General features: G+C 44.8%; 1 protein-coding gene across 1 annotated transcript in view; it reads left to right on the top strand.

Annotated features, from left to right (window-relative positions):
- The window catches only part of LOC137518281 (sodium channel protein type 5 subunit alpha-like), a 455,983-nt gene that overhangs the window by 261,706 nt on the left and 174,679 nt on the right, over positions 1 to 19,598 (top strand). The window lies entirely within an intron of this gene.

Here is a 19,598-nt window from a genome sequence, read left to right as displayed (position 1 = left end):
TCCAGCATGGTTACCTCCCCTGCTCTCCGCCAACCTGGATCAAATTACATCTCATTTCACAGTGTGTAAGGGAGAGGAGAGACAGGAGAACTGATGCAGCCTGTCTTATCCTGTCTGCTATAATTCTTATTTCAGATGTCTGTCTACCTGCCTGGATTAGATCACATCTCTTTTCACAGTGGCAGTAGACTGGGAGGTGCAGTTATGACATCAATCTCCCATAATGCTTTGCACCTATGGTTTGGAAAGAAAAAAAATCACCCAGACCCAATTTCACACTGGTGGTGGGGATTTCTAAACCATGTGTTGGAATATGGATCCTGGGGTGAGAAAATCACACTTTATTATGTGTGATGTTACATACCTTGGCAACTTATTAGGTTTAAAGCAAACTGTAATTTATAATGTAGGTACTTTTTAAATTTAATCTGAATGTATGTATTATTCCCAAAACAAATCCAACAATATCGCTAGTATAATAGATTGTATAGTAATTATTATATCATTTAGTATACTAGCGCTACGGTTGGAATTGTTTTTAGAATAATTGATGAGGTGGAAGAGTGTGGGACTTCCACAAACGGTGTAGCAGCTAGTTGAAATCAGGGGCGTAACTACAGGGGAGCAGCCACTGCAAACACAGTGCTTAGAGTTGTAAGTGGCCCCCAATTACTACATCACTCCCTCTGATAAAGTGGTCCATCCTTCAGGTCAGGTGTTTTTGTGGTTACACTTGTAATGGGTGTGAAGATTTGGATGACCACACTTGTTTTATGACTCTTGCAAGATGGGCCACCAGGCTGTGAGGGTCACATGGGGTAGGCAAGGGAAAGGGTGGGAACATTGGGGGGCCCATCCAAGTTTTAGCTTGGTGGCCCCATGATTTCTAGTTATGCACCTGGTTGAAATTGTAAATCAAATTTCAAATACATGTGCACAAACTTATATGTACATTTCTCTCATATTAAAATGAACTATAAATTACTTTTTTTTCCTGTGTTGCTGTTTCTTACAGTAGGAGAGAAAAGTCTTGAGATAAACAGGGAGAGAAAATGTATAAGATAAACAGATAAGTGGGTATATTCATCAAACAGTAATAAAAAGTCCTGTGTGCAGGTAATACAGTACATGGCAATTTTACTGGTATTTACGATGGTTATATAGCACACGTTAAGCAAATGGCTCAACACATTACCTTGGTAGCAAGCATGTTGCTAGTGAAATGGGAATTATGCAAGTAGAGTAACGCGCAATATACCAGCCGCATGTGTGTTACCTAGGAAATCTATGCACATTCTATGTAAGTACGTATGGATAAAAATGCCATGCAGTGCCTGCACATGCCAATTTTATCCCCAAGGAGAGAGAACTGACGCCATGATTGTGAAGACACCGGAAGCCTGACCAGAGCAGTGTCACTGAACAATATGCGCATGCACTGGCCAAACTAGATCTAGGTCAAAGTTCAGTGACTTCCTGTTGGTGCAACCTCTACTGGACCAGATTACAGGCAAATGGAGAATCATGGGAAGGAACAAACACAGCAGTCATGGTCTGGAGACCTTCAGGATACTATGTAAAGTTGGCCATACATCAGGCGACTTTGCGTCCGATCAGCTATCCGGTTCAATGATTATCATCGAATTGGATGAAAATCTGTGCCACCAAGAGCATGCCCAACCAATGATGTGACCAGTTTGGGGCCGTTATTGGTCACATTTACAGAATGGACATGCTGCAAAATCTCGGGCCCACCTGCTCAATCGGGTGCGCAGCGGTAACCACGGGCTATATAGGGACGAGCGACAAATTTGATGGAACCCCTGTCACTGTCCCCTCTTACATACAATGTACTCCCTGGGGCCCGTGCATGAATACTTTACCTTTTTGTGTCAGCCACTGGCTCTGTCCTCTTCCTCTCACACACACACGGCAGCCACGTAGGGCGCGCATGTGAGAAAGAAGACAGAGACAGTGGTGGACACCAACATGTAAAAGTATTCATTCACAGGTGCCGTGAGGGGCACATTTTATACTAGGGGGGACAGCGCTGGGGGCAGCAAGGCGACAAGGCGGCATCACTAGGCTGATTCCCTAAAGATTACATGCTGAAATCGAATGGCTTTATGACGGCCTCAGATCTCTCTCTGATTGCCAGAGTCTCTTGGTCGATCAGCTGCCAAAATCGCTAGATGTATGGGCACCTTTAGGCCTCTCTTTATTCAATTTGCCTCACCTCGGATCAGTGGCGTAGCTAAGGAGCTGTGGGCCCCGCTGCAAGTTTTACATGGGGCCCCCCAAGCACTCTATACATAACAATTGTTACGGCGCACCAAAACCTGCCAATGGCAACTACTGTGTCAGAGGTGCAAGAAGGGGATGGGGAACAGCTTGTTAGTGATTACTACTACTCAAAGCATCTATAGAAGTGATTATTATGAGCACAGAACCAATAGAGATCTAATACTGTAGTTGAGGGAGGGCCCTTCGGGGCCCCTCTGGCCCAAGGGCCCCGATGCGGTCGCTACCTCTGCAACCCCTATTGCTACGCCCCTGCCTCGGATACCCTTTAAGTCTTGCCAATCTCCCCCATGGTGAGCAGGGCAGCTGATTTGATCTCCCTGAGCCCCGCATCCTTATCCCACTGCCGCAGTAAGTCCTGGCAGTTCCGTCTGTTTATTTCCTTACAGAGCATTACAAAGTGTTGGCATAAGACAAATCCCATTAGATGAGTATCATGAGAGGATCGTGCTACCACATTCTTGCCAAATCTTAAGATTTCCCTTTGTGTCCGGTAACAGTAATATTATCGTATGTATATAAAAAAAAAAATCCGCTCAATTAAAAAGAAAAAAAATGTGCAAGTAGGAATTTTACTGCTGGAATACACCTATCAGCGTAATAAGATGCGTGGACGGCAATGTGTAATTATGCAAGCAGATTTGTCCTTGGCCCTGAATATGATAAAGCAGGTTTCAGTATCTTCTAATACATCCACTCATCACGGAACAAGAGGCGAGCTGACTATTTCCTGATTTGGCGGCTTGAGAGTCTCTTGTGCTTCTTACAGCAGGTGTGCTATTTCATCTCTGATACGTCCTGTCAGCTGCTTCACTTTGTGTAGCTAAAACAAATGAGAGTAAACAAGCCTGATAGGGGGCTTTAATAGCTGCTCAATGAAGACATGCCGCTATCATTTTCTGGAGGAGGCCGGATCCTGCGTGGAATGATTGAGGTTACAGAACTCTGGGCCACCGCACGGCGTAGAGAAAAGATGTCATTTCACGTTTTACATTTGATTTGATTGCAGTGCTTTCAAAGGGAACCTGAGGCGAGAGGGATAAGGAGGCTGGCATATTTATTTCCTTTTAAACAATGCAAATTGCCCGGCTGTCTTGCTGATCCTCTGCCTCTAAAGGTGACCACCATACATCTACTGGTTTTGTGGCCTGATCATTTGGGGCCAAAACAACATGCCTGATCAATGATTCAACCAGTTTTGGGTCAACATTAGGCAAATATGTCATTCGAACATGCTAGAAAGATCTTGGTCTGAAGTGGCCAATCCTGGATGGGCGCCACCTGCCTGCCCTCCTCTTAGTGTAAATGTTCCCCCGCCACTCCCGGTCTCTCCCTGTGTGTCACCAGGCGCGTGTGTGTGATGTCACACATGCGCCACATGGTATACACGGCACCATGTGACTGCGTTACTCAGGAGACAATGGAGAAGATCTGGAGTCATGGCAGCTGGACAAGGAAAATTTACAATGCATGGGAATTTGGAGGGCGGCCAGGAGGGCAGAATCGGTGGTAAACAAAGAGAAGGAAAGCCGGTCGGCAATGCAGGTGCTTTATTCTTCCTGACACCCACCGCACCTCCACACCACTCTCCTCAACATGGTATGTGAATAGTTTTATCTTTACATTTTTTGTATTGTCACTGTGCCTGCAAATGGAATAAAGCACCTGCAGTGCCGATCGGCTTTCCTTCTCTTTATTTTGGATATCTGCTCTTCATTATTGATCAGAGCACGCAGTTTGCACCAGAGCAGGAGAAGAGAGTGTGTGTCACCCTGCCTAGATTCTTCCAGCATCAGCTGTCATAGCTGCAGTGCCAACGTTTTTTCCTTCTTTTTTTTCTTCCCCCTCCTTTGGCTCAGAATCGGTGGTATCCTGAGGGATTTCATGCTGAAGTCGATCGGAATGGACTCGTAGTGTATGGGCTGCCAACAGATCTCTCTTCGATCATATTCGATCAGAGAGAGAGCTGTCTCTTGGTCGATCAAGTGATGTATGGGCACCTTAATACTTTAAGCCATAAACCCTAAACAAGTATGCAGATCAGGTGTTTCTGACTTAAATCTGACTAGGTTAGTCACATGCTTGTTTCAGGTGTGTGTTTCAGACACTACTGATGTCAAAAGACCAGCCTGCTGCCAGGCCACACATGGGCAGTGCAGCCCAACTGGCACAACTGAAGCCTTTTACACAGAGCAGATTGAAGACGAATGGTGCAACCTGGGAGGACTGCGAAGGAGCCCACCGAGTACATGGGGCTGCAGGGAGCCCCAGGTAAGTATACATTCTTCTATTTAACTGGTCTCAGGTACACTTTAATTATGCTAACAGATAACAGATCAGCATCTGTGTACCTGCTATGGAACCACATAACTCTAGCCTAATGCTATAATGTACACATAATGTACACACACACCGCTCACATGCAACATCACGTTAATGGTAGGTACACACCATACAATTTTCTGGCAGATTTACCTGCCAGATCGATTATTTCCAACAAGTCTGATCTGAATTTCGATTGATTTTTCGATTTTCCAATTTTTTAAATAGTTTTTTCCGATCGTTTTTCGTTCAATTCTATGAAAATCGATAAAAAAAACTATCAAAAAAAGATTAGAAAAACGATCGAAAAATTTGAACAATCGATCGAAATTCAGTTCGTACATGTTGGAAACAATCTATCTGGCAGGTAAATCTCCCAGAAAATTGTATGGCGTGTACCTAGAATTAAACACAACACACAGACATTGACATACTCCCAATGCACATGGGCTTCCTGATGCAAAGAGAAATTCCATGTGCAAAAATGTTGGCACCCACTTTGCTGAAAGCTTGCACATCATGGCAACAAGCCCAACACACTCCCATAAGATGTCTAGTATCTGGGCTATCTTTTTTGTAGATATTCCCTGGTCCTCAATATTCAGCTCGTGGATAGCATCCCAGGTTGCCGAGTCAGTTGAGGTTGAGAAGGCGCCCACTCATCATTAAAGGATACCCGAAGTGACATGTGACATGATGAGATAGACATGTGTATGTACAGTGCCTAGCAGACACATAACTATGCTGTGTTCCTTTTTTTTCTTCCTCTGTCTGAAAGCGTTAAATATCAGGTATGTACCGGTAAGTGGCTGACTCAGTCCTGACTCAGACAGGAAGTGACTACAGTGTGACTTTCACTGATAAAAAATTCCAACTATAACTTTCCTAGCAGAAAATGGCTTCTGAGAGCAAGAAAGAGATAAAAATGGGAATTTCCTATCAGTGAGGGTCACACTGTAGCCACTTCCTGTCTGAGTGAGGACTGAGTCAGCCACTTACATACCTGATATTTAACTCTTTCAGGCAGAGAAAGAAAAAAAGGAACACAGCATAGTTATGTGTGTGCTAAGCACTGTACATACCCATGTCTATCTCATTATGTCACATGTCACTTCGGGTATCCCTTAACCTCCTTGCCGGTTATCCCGAACACAGTTCGGGGTAACCTGCGCAGGAGGATTTCTCAGGCCCCGCTGGGCCGATTTGCATAATTTTTTTTCCTACACGCAGCTAGCACTTTGCTAGCTGCGTGTAGTACGCGATCGCCGCCGATTCGCCGCTACCCGCCGCGCTGAGCTGCCCCCCCCCCCCCCGCCCCAGACCCCTGCGCAGCCTGGCCAATCAGTGCCAGGCAGCGCTGAGGGGCGGATCGGGATTCCCTCTGACGTCATGACGTCCATGACGTCGGTGACGTCATCCCGCCCCGGTCGCCATGGCGACCGGGGAAGCCCTGCAGGAAATCCCGTTCTCAACGGGATTACCTGCATACTCTGATCGCCGAAGGCGATCGGAGTGGGTGGGGGATGCCGCCGCTCAGCGGCTATCATGTAGCGAGCCCTGGGCTCGCTACATGATTTAAAAAAAAAAATTTTTTAAAAAGTGCGGCGCTGCCTCCTTGCCGGATTTTTTAGAACGGCAAGGAGGTTAATCACTTAAGGACCAGGCTCTTTTTCCCTGATCTGTGCTGTGTGGGCTCTCCAGCCCGCAGCACAGATCAGGTTTGCTGCAGGGCGACCAGACTTCCCCCCTTTTATACCCACTAGGGGGATGTCCTGCTGGGGGGGGGGGTCTGATCGCCGCCGCTCTGTGTGGCCGAGCGGGGGGTGCTCTTCAAAGCCCCCCTCTGCAACGATTTTCCACCTCCCTCTCTTTCCCTCCCTCTCCCTCTGGCTATGGGCGGCACAGGATGGAGATCCGTCCTGCACCGCCTCTCAGAGGCCGGGGATTGCCAATCTCCTTTACGGCGCTGCTGCGCAGCAGCGCCGTATGATGTAAACACAGGGGATTTCTTCCCCGCGTGTTTACATTTAGCCTGCGAGCCGCGATCGGAGGCTCGCAGGCTGTTCACGGAGACACCCCCGTGAACTGAAATGGAACATTTCCATGGAAACACCACTTCGACCTGCCGACGCCTATCGGCGTTAGGCGGTCGTTAACTATGAAATGCCCAGTCCAGAAACAAGTTATCCAAGTTTTGACAGTGCTGTAGGAAGAAAACTTCTCCCCCAGTATTTGTGAAATATCAGTATGAATGTCCTTTTCTGATTTTCCCTGGAGAAAAGAAAACTTCATGATTGCACCTGACTCCAACGTGAAACTTGCTTCTCACTAAAAAAATAAAATGTTTTTGGAATTGCAAACACCTGATATTTACACAGTTACATTAGACTGATATATGCCCCCATACACTTGTTTTTCTATTTAAACTGGAAGGGGCAAAAGGGACAAAGCCAGGAACTTACCAAAACCCTCCTCATAAATCTCCATTTGTTATAGTTCTTTGCTGAATGAAAGCCAAGGCATTTTTGATTTAGGATGGAGAATGCCTAAGTTAAATACACAGGGACAGCGTGGGCTTTTACTGCCTAGCTGGTAATTAAAATAAGATCTAAAAAAAACTATAAAAAGTATAATGGGAATAGAGTTTTGCATTAAATTGTTAAAGGAAACCTGTAATGAAAATAAAAGCCCCTGGAGGATACTTGCCCCTTGAGGGGGGAAACTTCTGGATCCTAATATAGCTTCCCCTATCCGCCTCCATCCCAATGTCTCAGAGCTGGAAGCCCCTGAACTCCACGTGCGGTAATATTTACCTGTGAAGTGTCAGTGCAGGCGCAGTAGAAGTTTTCTGATTGGGCTCTGGTGGCAATAGCCGAGCCCCATCTGGCCCACTCTACTGCGCGGGTGCAAGTTACTTGTGCCTGCACAGGAGAGAGGGCCTGATTGCGCTTGGCTATTTCTGCCAGAGCCCATTGGAAAATCACTAGTGCACCTGCCCTGGAGTCCTGAAGGTAAATATTGTGGGTTAGGGTGGGTAGAGAAAAGGACGGGAATAGAGCAGGGAGCCCAGTCTAGTGTAGAATTGTGAGTTATGGTTGGAATTTCATACAGTAATTCTTAGGCTGTTATACTCACAAAATTGGGTTGCATGCCAGGCAACCATTTAATGTGCATGCGGGGAAGTACCGTCCCCACTCGGCCTTGTCTGCCGGTGGTCGCAGCTCCTTCAACAGATCCACTTTCCAAAGTGGTGACCCCAATCGTCAGTACTGAAGGTAAACATTGCTGCTGCGCCTGCATAGTGCTTGTCGGCGCATGTTGGGGGAATTTTCCGGGGGAGGGGGGGGGGGGGGGGGGGGGGGGGGGGCTGGAAGCCAGCCCTGGATCCCCGAGGATACAGAGGATGGGGGAAGCCTGTTTAGGATTCTGAGGTTTCCCCCTCCCGAGGTAAGTACCCCATAGGTGTTGGTTTTTTTTTGTTACAGGTGTACTTTAAACTTTGGGTTATATTCAGGGGATGGGGGGTTGTTGGCGCTATCCATAGGTAAGAGCGATGTCCTTGGCTTCCTCTCTTATGCCTGGGCACAAAAAGGAGGTGAAAGCTTCGGGCCAATTTCTTTTTAGTAAGACAGAGTTACTTTTTTTTGCTCAAATTCGTATTGTGATTCGGTGATGCAAGCATTCGTCTTTGTTGATTCACGTGAAGCGTGATTTAATGATAGTTCCACTTAAATGCGTAGCCAGTCCTCTAGCTGTAATCAGCGTTGTTCTGCTATGGAATGTTTAGCAGCACAGTGGGTTGGAATTGTCAGTAGATGTGTTCAGAGGAATGCGCAGCGAAAACCAGAGACGTAGAAATCTGTCAGTAGTGCTGGCGGAAATGAAGACATGTTGTTAAAGTGGCTTCATTCTTTGTCACCTCCTGGGTCTGTTTTTAGTAGATTACCTGTAATGCATTGTGGATTTCTTTCAACACACCTGCCTGGCAGCTTCCTTGCTGCGGCTCATGTTTCTCCATTCCAACACTTTGTAATCTGCTCCATTAGAGATGTTAGTGTGGGATGTGAGTGCAGTGCTGAAGTCTTTTGACAGTGTTGATAGGTCCCCTTCCATCACCTACTTGTCTGTGCCACTCATTCTCCGCATCGCATGGTGACTTCATACAGGATTCACTGAAGGAACTGTGTCTGTTTATTCCTCTTTCTTTTCAAATACGTTTTATGTATCTTCAAGTAGAAGCATTCAATAATTCCTGCCTAACTTGTTATCAGGGGCATAACTACAGGGGAGGGGGCTCCTAGAGCTGTAAGGGGGCACCAACTACAACTTATTTCCCTCCAATCATGGCCGGGCTGAGGCAAAGGCAGGAGAGGCTCAAGCCTAAGGGCGCAGTGTAGGAGGGGGTCGTATAACTCACTCCGCTATCACTCCCCTATTGTGTTTAAAGCAGAGAGAAATAAGAAAAGGGGATACATGGCAGTGACACAAGACAGATAACTAGAAATTAAGGTGTTGGGGGCCCTGGGGAGCCTCTTAGTCTAATAGCAATCAGTGTGTGACGGCTGGGGTGGGAGGGATGGAGGGGAGCACTTTAGTGTCTCAGCCTTGGGTGCTGGAGGATGTTGTCCCGGCTGTGCCTCCAATGAAGGGGTCCGTCCTTCAGATCAGGTGTTTTTTGTATCCACACTTGTTTTAGGACCCTTGGAACGTGGCCCCCCAGGCTGTAAGGGTTACAAGAGGTAGGCAAGAGAAGGGGTGTGAATATTGTGGGGCCCCATAATAGCTTCACTGGGGGTCCCCATCATACCTCCCAACTTTCTGAGATGAGAAAGAGGGATAATTAAGCCACGCCTATGCCACACCCCAGATCACACCCCCGCCACACCCCTAGTCACACAAACCATAAATATTTTATAAGAAAAATATGTTGTTTTATAGTTAAAACCACACTGGTCCTTTCTACCCTGATTCATTTTCCTTCATAGTAACATTTTAAAATTAGTAATATATCAATTTAAAGGATGGGAATAAAGTTTAGAGTCAATCAGACACATTTTAGTAGATATATATATATATATATATATATATATATGTGTATATATATATATATATATATTTACATAGACAATGTCCTGAAAGAGGGACAAATGAGGGGTGAAGAGGGACAGAGGGTCAGGGCTCCGAAAGAGGGACAGTTGGGAGCTATGGTCCCCATGATTTGTAGTTGCGCCTCTGTTTCAGAGGTAAATTATCAACGCATGGTGAAAAATAAATGTGATGATTGTACAATGTACTTCTTTTATTTTTTGCCTTGAAATAAGAGATGTAATAAATTGTGTTTTGTGTCTTTGCTTACTGCTGCCCTTGGCTGATAATGGCTCTAACCAGTCTGATGATGTAGTGAAAAAGGTATGTCCACTATGTTTCAATTCTGTATCATTGACAACAGTATAAGGTGCTATAAGGTGTTCTCTCAAGGTCGTTTTCTAGAAAGGTGCTTCTAATTCATGGTGTGCATACCGGTCAATGAGATGCAAATACTGTAATTTCGAGTTAATGCAGCATTATGCATATATTGTATGCAAATGTATGCAGCTTGAAAATGAACCAATCAAATCCTGCTGAGGTAAAATTCGATTGGTCCATATACAAGATGCATATATCTGCATAATTTGCACAACATTTGCATAATCCTGCATCCACTTGAAATTATTTTGCATCTCCTTGACTATTCCTATACTTAAAGAGGAACTCTAGTGAAAATAATGTAATAAAAAAAGGCTTCATTTTTACAATAATTATGTATAAATGATTTAGTCAGTGTTTGCCCATTGTAAAAGCTTTCCTCTCCCTGATTTACATTCTGACATTTATTACATGGTGACATTTTTGCTGCAGGTGATATCACTGGAAGAAGCTGCTGCTTGATTTTTTCGGCAGTTGGAAACAGCTGTAAACAGCTATTTCCCACAATGCAACGAGGTTCACAGACAGGAAACTGCCAGAACCATGGTCCTCACAGTTTCCCGTGGGAGGGGTTTCACCACAATATCAACCATACAGATGATCCGTTTCTGAAAAGGAGTAGATTTCTCATGTAAACAGGGGTATCAGCTACTGATTGGGATGACGTTCAATTCTTGTTCACGGTTTCTCTTTAAAGGATACCTTAGTCCTAAATGGATTTTGTTATTGACGCCCTGTGTGCCCTGTGTGTGTATGGGGAGGTGCGCATATATAGGCTTACCTCACCTCCCGTGGCCCAGCCCCTGTCTCCATTCATCTGTAACCGGCCTGTTCCAAAGCCCTGGACATCGGGATCGGTGCAGGTGCAGTACGTCCATGGGAGCAGGTGCGCACTCCCGCGGGAAGACCTAGTTGGAGCTATGCGAATGCGCAGTATGTCCCCATGGACACCTGGTGACCACGCGCACACCGGCTATGTCTTCACGCGGAGTGCGCGCGTACTACCGCGGACATACTGCGCCTCCACTGACCAGGGCTTTGGAATGGGTCAGTTACAGATGAACGGAGATAGACGCCGGGCCACTGTAGGTGCGGTAAGCCTGTGTGCACCTCCCCAATCACACATAGGACGTCAATTACAGAATCCATTCAGGACTAAGGTATCCTTTAAGTAATATAATAATGATAACTATGCCCAGAATAATGGAAATTGCTGTAACTGTGTCCGTCTTGCGTAAGTGCAATTCTACTTACATGCTGCTGAAGAGAAAGAATGGATGTACACTATGCCTACCAGCACTGGACTGCAGGTCAGACTGCACAGCAAGGCCCTAATATGTTCTGCCAGCACAAGTCTAAACGTCTAGTCACACCTTTGTAAAGCAGCAAATATCAGTCAATGAAATATAGTCAGCAAATGGCAGTAAAATTACCGTGCACATTCAACATACAGCAATTTTTCCAGTACTCATGTCACAGTTACGTAGCACTATTTCTGCAGTTTACCTAAGTAACCCATGCATTGCTAGTGTAACATGCAAAATGCAAGAAGTGCCAGCTTGGATTGCTAGAGCTGCATGCGTTAGAGCAGGGCTTTTCAACCTGTGGTACGCGTACCACCAGTGGTACTTTGCTGTTGGCCAGGTGGTACGCACAAGGTTTGCCTGCCACTTGTTCTGGTTCTATCTTGCCTCCACAAAGTTCACTTGCTGATCTGAGGCCTGACTGAACTATTCTGCAGGGAAGCACAGCGGGGACCTGAGGGTGTGGGGAGGCCCTGAATGCTAAAGAGGCTTCCCCCTTCTTTCGAGGGGATCCAGCGATATAACCCCCCGAAGATCTCCTTATCAGTATGCCTACTGCACACGCGCATGGGTGGTACTTAAAAATGTTCAGGTGATAAAAGTGGTACAATTAGTGAAAGGATTGAAAACCCCTGCGTTAGGGTACCAAAGCTCTATGGATATCTGTAAAGAACCACATCACAGTGTAAATCTGTAGAGTGGAACATCTCAATAAATGTCTATAAAGTGCCGCATCCCAGTGGCTGTGTGTAAAGTACCACATCTCAAAAAATGTTGATAAAATTCCATGTCCCAGAGTATGCCTGTGGAGTGCTACATCTCAGCAAATGTCTCTAAAGTGCCACATCCCATGGATGTTGGTAGAGTACCGCATTTCAGTAACTGGCCCATATGCAATTCACTTTTCCTCCTGAGTTTTCACCTTGAAGATAATTTTTCATCTTTGATTTAAAATAACCTTTTAGCACTTTGCAATGGAAAAAGTACCAAAAAGTAGGTGAAAAAGTGTTGTCAAAATTATTTTTAGTATTTGCTTGCTGGAGGTTTGAAAGGCATTTTATTTTCAAGTTGTGAAAATATCACCTAGGAGAAAACTCATATGGGCCACTGGCCATATGCAATTCCCTTTTTCTCCTGAGTTTTCTCCTAGGAGATAATTTTTCATCTTCTTTTTAAAATAACTTTCCAGTACTTTTCAACTAAAAACGTACCAAAAAAGTAAATGAAAAAGTACTATCAAAATAATTTTAAGTATTTTCGTGCTTTCTGGTGGCTAAAAAGTAATTTTATTGGCAAGTTTAAATATACCACCTAGGAGAAAACTCAGGAGAAAAAGTTAATTGCATTTGGGCCACTGGCCCATATGCAATTCACTTTTTCACCCAAGTTTTCTCCTAGGAGATAATTTTTCATCTTTGATTTAAAATAACTTTCCAGCACTTTTCAACTAAAAAAGTACCAAAAAGTAAATGAAAAATTACTATCAAAATTATTCTGAGTATTTTCTTGCTTTCTGATGGCTTAAAATGCATTTTATTAACAAATTTAAAAATATCACCCAGGAGAAAACTCAGGTGAAAAGGTGAATTGCATATGGCCCACTGTCTCTTAACCCCCCTGGCGGTTTGCAAAAAATCCGCCAGGGGGCAGCAAATCTTTTTTTTTAATTTTTTTTTTTTTTTTCATGTAGCGAGACAAAGTCTCGCTACATGATAGCCGCTGCTCAGCGGCATCCCCCCAGCCCCTCCGATCGCCTCCGGCGATCGGAGATCAGGAGATCCCGTTCAAAGAACGGGATCTCCTGGAGGGCTTCCCCCGTCGCCATGGCGACGGGCGGGATGACGTCACCGACGTCGTGACGTCAGAGGGGACTCCGATCTGCCCCATAGCGCTGCCTGGCACTGATTGGCCAGGCAGCGCACGGGGTCTAGGGGGGGGGGGGGCGGCCGCGGCGAGAGGAATTGCGGCGGATCGGCGGGTAGCGGCGGCGATCAGATGCTACACGCAGCTAGCAAAGTGCTAGCTGCGTGTAGCAAAAAAAAAATTATGCAAATCGGCCCAGCGGGGCCTGAGCGGTGCCTCCCGGCGGCATAGCCCGTGCTCAGCACGGGCTTACCGCCAGGGAGGTTAAAGGGACACTGTAGGGGGTCGGGGGAAAATGAGTTGAAGTTACCCGGGGCTTCTAATGATCCCCCACAGGCATCCTGTGCCCGCGCAGCCACTCGCCCCGCCTCCAGTTCACTTCTGGAATTTCAGACTTTAAAGTCTGAAAACCACTGCGACTGCATTGCCGTGTCCTTGCTTCCGCTGATGTCACCAGGAGCACACGGCGCAGGCACAGACCATACTGGGCCTGTGCAGTAGGCTCCTGGTGACATCAGCGGGAGCGAGGACACGACAACGCAGGCACAGTGGTTTTCAGACTTTAAAGTCTGAAATTCCAGAAGTGAACCGGAGGCGGGGCCAGAGCATTGGTGAGTGGCTGCGCGGGCACAGGATGTCTGCGGGGGACCATTAGAAGCCCCGGGTAACTTCAACTCATTTTCCCCCGACCCCCCCTACAGCGTCCCTTTAAGGGTCACATCTCAGTGAAGCATACATGAAAAAAGGCGTGCAGAAAAAAAGTGTTAAAATTAGGGATATTCTACTCTAAGTTTCCATAGTAGAATATCAGTATATTGTACCAATATTTTACTATTGCTAAACCTAACCCTACTTATATACAGAACCCTCCCTCTACTGGTGCCTAAGGGTCCTTTTACACTTAATCAGTTGGTATGCGTCATTCTGCATTAGTCTGCATCGGTACGTGGGTTTTCCATAACAGTGCATTGTGAAAAAGATTACAGTTAAAACATGTATAGTGGGAACTGTGCCATAGGAAAACATGGGCATTTCTTTGAAAATCAGTTTTCTTTCAGTCATAACTGAGTAAGTGTAAAAGGGGAATAACCCTAACACCTACCCCTGGTGGTGCCTAACCCTAACACCTCCCCCCCCCGGTGGTGCCTAACCCTAACCCCCGCTAGTGGCTGCTAATTCCCCTCCTTAATCTAAAGGTGGCCACTAGCAGTCCAATTTCTAGCGAAAAATCATTCGAGCGATCAGAAATTCTTATTGGATTGGTTGTAAATAATCTCCATTGGTGGACACAATCGATTATGACTGAGTGAAAAAAATGACGCCCGAATGAATTTTCGTTGAACCAAAATTTGGATTTTCTTGTTGGTTGTGATAGATAGGAAGCAAAGATTGGTTCGTTGATGCTGTAGTGAACGATGTATTACAATATTTCACTTCTGATCAGAATTTCTGATTGCTCGAACGATTTTCCGCTAACAATTGGACCGTTAGTGGCCACCTTTACCCTCCTTTTTTTTCACGGCTCTGAATCTAAATTTAGGCACCCAGAGGCTTACGGCAAAAAAATGGCTTGCAGATTCCTATATTGCGACATTGCATAGTGAGTGCTCTAAGGGCTCGATTCTCTAAAGTCTGATAACTGCTATCACAGCGCAAAAAGCACAAGTGAACGCGCGCAAACCTTCGCTTATCACGCGAAGTAACGCTGTTCATGTGCTACCCTTTGTGCGCGCCAGCTCGCGTGATAAATACTATGATAGCAGTTATCACACTTTAGAGAAGCAAGCGCTAAATGTCTCTAACGTTTCACATCTCAGTGGATATCTGTAGAGTACCACATCTCAGTAACTGTCTCTTAAGTGCCACATGATCATTCCAGTGGATGTCTGTAGAGGGCCTCATCTCAGTAAATGCTTTGAAAGTGCCACATGTCAGTTGGTGTCTATAGGGTACCACGTTTCAGTAAATGCTTCTAAAGTGCCACATCTCAGTGGTTGTCTGTAGAGTACCCCAGAGGAGCTAATGTAATAAAAAGTGCTTTAATTTTACAATAATTATGTATAAATTATTTAGTCAGTGTTTACCCATTGTAACATCTTTCCTCTCCCTGATTTACTGCTGGCAGGTGATGTCAGTGGAAGGAGATGCTGCTTGCTTTTTTGGCAGTTGGACCCAGCTGTAAACGGCTGTTATTTCCCACAATGCAATGAGGTTCACAGACAGGGAACTGCCAGGACCATGGTGGGAGGGGATTCACCACAATATCAGCCATAAAGAGCCCCCTAATGATCCGTTTGTGAAAAGGAAAAGATTTCTCATGGGAAAGGGGGTATCAGCTACTGATTGGGATGAAGTTCAATTCTTGGTCACGGTTTCTCTTTAAGTGCCAAATGCTCATTCCAGTGGATGTCTGTTGAGTGCCACTTCTCAGTAAAGGTCTCTAAAGTGCCACATCTCAGTGGATGTCTTTAGAGTGCCAAGTCTCTGCAAAGGTCTCTAAAGTGCCATATCTCAGTGGATGTCTTTAGAGTGCCAAGTCTCTGCAAAGGTCTCTAAAGTGCCATATCTCAGTGGATGTCTGTACAGACTCAAACCTCAGTGAATGCCTACAGAGTGTACGTGGCCATACATTGATAGATTTGCAGCAGATTCGACCATCAGATAGATTTCTGCCAAATGCCTGTCAGGTTGAATCTGACCGGTATCTATCTGATGTGGGCCACACACTAGGAACAGATTTCCATTAGATCCAATGCAACTCTATGGACCATCAGCAGCAGATCGACCTAGATTTTCCATCCAGTCAGATAGATGAAATCGGCCTCAAATCGATCGATCGGCCGTTCGATCGTGCATCGATTTGCGATTGATTGATTCAATCAAATTGATCGATCGAATGCTGAAATTGACCAGTGTATGGGCCCCTTATCACATCTCAGCAAATCTCTTTAGAGCAACAAACCTTAGTAAATCTGTGTAGATGAACAGATCTCAGTTAATCATGGCAGTGTTTCAAGTATCTGTAAATCCTTCTAAGCAGACTAATTCACTGTAAGTGCATAATTATGTCTCCCCACAGTCCAGTACACCTGCTTCAATCCTATAATTTTACATATCTCATATAATTTATATAAAATGACTGATCTGGTTCAATGTTTTGTTTCACCTTCACAATATCGGTGATAGGCTTAAAAGTAATGTGGTATTTAAATCAAGTCAACATCTACATTTCACATTTATTTTTAGTGTATAACAAATAGTGTATATGGTCTGCCTCTAAGTTAAAGGATACCAGAGCTCAAAAACTTCGGATGACCCAGTGACATCATCCACATGCGCAGTGTGCTCCCAGCCACTATAGGATGCGCACAGTCCAGCTGGTGCCTGCGCAGTAAGTCCCGACCCGGCTGACCAGAAGACAATACCAGAAAAGGGGGGGGAGAGGGTCTTGTAGGTGAGCTTAAGGACAGGACAGGTAATAAGGGCAAAAGGACAGGAAGTAGTCAGGGGCGTAGCAATAGCCACTGCAGCCATAGCAGCCATATGGGGCCCTTTAGCAACGGGGGGGGGGGGGGGGCGTGGGTATTTCATGTATTCATTTGTCTCAGTGCCCATGATCTATGTGTAGTGTTGGGTGCATGAGAATGTTAATTACCCAGTTAACTTATATCCATAGGGTAGGAGCAAGTGGCATTACTAAAGACACCTGAGGGCCCCATGAAAGTTTGATTATCGGGCCCCATTATTTATTTTATTATTTTATTATTATGTATTTATATAGCGCCGACATATTATGCAGCGCTGTACAGTGTATATATATTGTCACTAACTGTCCCTCAAAGGAGCTCACAATCTAATCCCTACCATAGTCATATGTCTATATTATGTAGTGTAAGTACTGTAGTCTAGGGCCAATTTTAGGGGTGCCAATTAACTTATCTGTATGTTTTTGGAATGTGGGAGGAAACCGGAGTGCCCGGAGGAAACCCACGCAGACACGGAGAGAACATACAAACTCTTTGCAGATAATGCCCTGGCTGGGATTCGAACCAGGGACCCAGCGCTGCAAGGCGAGAGAGCTAACCACTACACCCCATTATCTGGTAGTAGTAAATTCCTGCTTCTCCCAAGTGCTGTGTACTGTATAGGGCCGGATTTGTACTTTTTACCGCCCAAGGCCAACTATACCATCTGTATGGTTGTTATCTCTGTGCGCCCCAATGAGAATTCGCCTTACTTTCCATCATTGGTGTCACAGACAATAGCTATTTTAGTAATACGTGTATAGATTAGAAGTTATGATTTGAAATGTAATGTTATGTTTGCCATCTCATTAATGATGGACCCATTGCGTCACCATGAGAGTTAGACTGATGTATATCTGCAGGATAGAGCTTACAGGTCTTGCAGGGACGGCACAAGTATAGGACAGAGAGTTCAAATGTTAAAGCTGTTCTTGTAGATAGGGATGACTGCATAGAACAGCTTTCCTGCCCCTCACCGAGCCGCCCCTAAACTTCTGGTGCCCTAGGCCATGGCCTATGTGACCTTGCCAGAAATCCGGCCCTGGTACTGTAGTGAGGCTGGAGGAGTCTGCAGAGCCAGTTCTGCTCCATCAGAGATGGACAGAGTGAGTGTAATAAGCTGTAATAAGCTGAGGCTGGGAGCACACTTGTCTGTTCGTTTTCTGTATGAATTTTCTGCACACCATGTGTGTCTGTATGTGTGAAAACATGCGCGTTTTATCACAGAAGTTAATGTAATTGATAGAGAAAATGCTTGCTTTGTGCTGTTTTTATCTGCATGGGGAAAACACTTAACATTAGTTCTCAGTTTTCTTGGGCAAATGAGGATGAGGATGGGGGCATCCAAAGTTTTGTAGGGGGGCCCAGTGATTTCTAATTACGCCCATGCTACCCAATGGTAATCATATAGACCTATTCATATTCACTGTTATCCATCGATGCTCCCATTGCTGAAACTAGAGATGTGCATTCCATTTGTAGACATGAACTGGTAAGGGGTTTACCTTTACCAGTTCACAGGGGAGGAGCTTATTATAACTGGCAGGGCAAACATCCGATGGTACTCTGTATTGATATCACGTATAAGCGTCATAGAGTTTGGGCTTGTTATCAGCATCATTTTTTCATCTAGGAAGGACATTATTCACAAGTAATAATGTCAGTAACACTGAATCCCAGCCATATCACTTTGCCATTAAACACAGACTTGCAATATGCAGAGTTTGCCCTCTGCCTCCACCTCCATATGTTTTCATATGTCACAACATCATTCCTGTTCAGACAGTCAGTTCCTGCTGCCATCTATCTCTGTGCTGCATCTGTTTCCCCCCCTTTATTAAATCTTACCGTGTAATACGTGATTTGTATGTTGATACAAGACATGACTGTGCAGTTATTAGAGCAGTGATGTGAGGCTGGCTCTAGGCGGGATTGCGTATTTTCCTTCATGCCTTTCATTCACAAATCATACTGTACTACTATCTACCAAGGAGAAGAGAAAAGGATGTGTCCTATGGTAGTGCTTCCAGGCTAATCCATCTTTTGTATACTGTCTCTTAATATTTATTATCTTATATTGTAATTACTTAAAGAGGAACTCCAGTGAAAATAATGTTATAAAAAATGTACTTAATTTTTACAATAATTGTGTATTAATGATTAAGTCATTCTTTGCTCATTGTAAAAGCTTTCCTCTCCCTGATTTACATTCTGACATTTATCACATGATGACATTTTCACTGCTGGCAGGTGATGTCACTGGAAGGAGATGCTGCTTGCTTTTTTTGGCAGTTGGAAACAGCTGTTATTTCCCACAATGGAGCAAGGCTCCCACAGTGTGATGTCATGACCTCACTGCTGTGAGGTGCTGTCATCATTTGTGGGAGGGGTTTCACCACAAAATCAGCCCCCCCCCCCCCCCCCGATGATCTGTTTGAGAAAAGGAAAAGATTTTGCATGGGAAAGGGGATATCAGCTACTGATTGGGATGAAGTTCAATTAATGGTTACGGTTTCTCTTTAAGCATAGTTTGATTAGTGGTATTCCTGATCAGATTACAAATGTAAATTATGCCATTAGTGTCTAATGCCAGGTACACACCATACAATTTTCTGGCAGATTATTTCCAACATGCCTGATCTGAATTTCAATACATTTTTCGAATTTCCGATCTTTTTTAAATAGTTTTTTTTATAAATTTTCATTCAGTTCTATGAAAATCGATACAAAAAAATAAATAAAATAAAAAAAGATCGGAAATTCGAAAAATCTATCGAAAGTTAGATTGAACCTGTTGGAAATAATCAATCTCAAAACA

This window comes from Hyperolius riggenbachi, chromosome 5 (assembly GCF_040937935.1).
Source record: "Hyperolius riggenbachi isolate aHypRig1 chromosome 5, aHypRig1.pri, whole genome shotgun sequence".
Lineage (NCBI taxonomy): Eukaryota > Metazoa > Chordata > Amphibia > Anura > Hyperoliidae > Hyperolius > Hyperolius riggenbachi.
Note: the sequence above shows the minus strand (reverse complement) of the source record. Positions and strands in the feature narration are given on the sequence as shown.